General features: G+C 41.0%; 1 pseudogene; it reads right to left on the reverse strand.

Annotated features, from left to right (window-relative positions):
* Positions 1-1,141: 1,141 nt before the first annotated feature.
* Positions 1,142-1,644, reverse strand: LOC109686139 (high mobility group protein B1-like; annotated as a pseudogene).
* Between the last annotated feature and the right edge of the window lie 667 nt (positions 1,645-2,311).

Consider the following 2,311-nt stretch of genomic DNA (forward strand, 5'->3'; position numbering starts at 1 on the left):
CCGCTGGGGTCAGCTCCCTAGTGCCAGGGTTACAGACCTGTACCACTATGCTGACATTGTGATCTGAGTTTGTGGCAACACAAGCAGGTGCATGATGACAAGATTCTTTCAAAGACATTACAGTCAACTTAGGGAGGTAAGATATGTATCCCAGGAGAGTGTCTGTCTTGGGACATTTGCACTTGCTGTTCCTTCTGCTTGAAAGGTTCTTCCCTTAGATATATCAAGGTTCGCTCTCACACTTTCAGGTCCTTCTTAACTGTCACTTTCTCAGTTAGGCCTTCTCTAACCCCCATTTAAATTTCAATCACCCAGCACTCCCTGTTCCCCTTCCCTGCTTTATTTTCCTCCACATCACTAACTGTTTAACAGTTAACTGTTTAACATACTATAACTATTTTCCAATTTACTATCTTATTTTTTCCTTCCATTAGCTTGTAAGCTTCATAAAGACAGGATTTTTGCTTGTTTGTTCCCTGTTAGAAAATACTGATCACTCAACAAGTATGTACTGAGTGCTGTAGAATGAATACACACCAGGACACATAAACATATCAGTATAAAGATATGTATATATATATATGTAATTGATGTCAAACTAGTCATACAATATGTACGTCACTAGGTAGGGGAAACTCACCTTTCTCTCATTAAATGGTAACTCATTCCTAAGATAGATCTTAGGCTTTTTCCAAAAAGAAAGTGTAAGGACTTGGAACGCCATACCCCCAAATATGACCCCGGATGAACTGAGCATCCAACCAGAAGGAACTTGAAAAAACTGCAGAGCAGAAAGATCTCCGCTTAGGCCATAATGGGAATTCCTTCTCTTTTTTCCCATGGAGACTCTTATATGACAGCTGTCCTGCCCTCTTCCTGGAGAAAAGGATGAAGACTCAGGGATCCCGAGAAGAACTGACAAGCAGCTCTTGCTAAGTTCTCCCCACCTGGCCATTAGGTCAACCCCCTTTTTGTCCAATCATACCTCTCCATGACTGTCCATTCTTCATCAGCCTGAGGCGTGAACACATCATTTTTTTTTTTTTTTACATTTCAATTTTTTTTTCTTTAAAAGGAGTGAGTTGCGTACAGGGGGGGTTAAATGCTTTATAGAAAGGAAAAAAACTGCGCTAGAATCTACTTATTTATCTTCCTCATCTTCTTCATTTTCATCCTCTTCATCCTCCTCATCTTCCTCCTCTTCCTGCTTTTTCTTGCTCTTTTCAGCCTTGACAACTTCCTTTTTCGCTGCATTAGGTTTTCCTTTAGCTCGATAGGCCGCAGTATCCTTTTTGTGCTTTCCCTTCAGCTTGACCGCCTTCTTTTCATAAGGCTGCTTGTCGTCTGTAGCAGTGTTGTTCCACTTCTCTCCCAGCTGCTTTGCAGCATCGCCAACGGACAGGCTGGGATGCTCACCTTTGACTTTGGGGCAATGCTCAGAACAGAGCAAGAAGAAAGCCGAAGGAGGCCTCTTGGGTGCATTGGGATCCTTAAAGTACTTTTTTGTCGCTCTTTTAGGAGGAATCTAAGTTTTCATTTCTCTTTCATAGCGAGCCTTGTCCGCCTTTGCCATGTCTTCAAATTTCCCCTTCTCTTTAGCAGACATGGTCTTCCACCTCTCTGAGCACTTCTTAGAAAACTCTGAGAAGTTGCCTGAAGCATGGGGTGCTGCTTCTTGTGCTCCACCCTGCAAGTTTGCATGAAGAATGCATATGATGACATCTTGCCGCTCAGCTTCTTAGGATCTCCTTTGCCTGTCTTTAGTTTTTTTCCTCAGCGAGGCACAGAGTCGCCCAGTGCCGGTCCGGCTCTCACTTGTCCCGGCACTGTCTCTATGGAGCTCAATGTACTGCAATGGCTCTTGTTTTATTTTCTCCTGTCTTCGCTTTTTAAGCCTCCTGTGTCATGTAAGATTTTGCTTAAATGAATTTGTTCACTCTTCTTAATCTGTCTTTTGTTTATAGGGGGTCAGCCATGAACCTTGCAATGGGTGAACAATAGATATTACTTTTTCTTCTCTAAAAAGCCTTAATTTTAATGTATAGTGCTTTATTTTTATAAATAATTATAATAAATGTATTTCATCTTAACTAAAAATGTTTTTAGGGCTAAAGATGTAGCTCAGTAGTAGAGTGTTTGCCTAATGTATGTGAGGCCTTGAGTTCAATTCCCAGCCCCATAAAAAGCTTTTTCATATTACTAAAGGGTCCATTGCAGTTTGGTAATATGGAAAATATGGACATTACAGGGAGGAAAATTACATAGGATTCAAAAGCAAAGCAAATATTTAGGGACAACTACTTTTTTTTTT

This window comes from Castor canadensis, chromosome 7, assembly GCF_047511655.1.
Source record: "Castor canadensis chromosome 7, mCasCan1.hap1v2, whole genome shotgun sequence".
NCBI classification, from domain to species: Eukaryota; Metazoa; Chordata; class Mammalia; order Rodentia; family Castoridae; genus Castor; species Castor canadensis.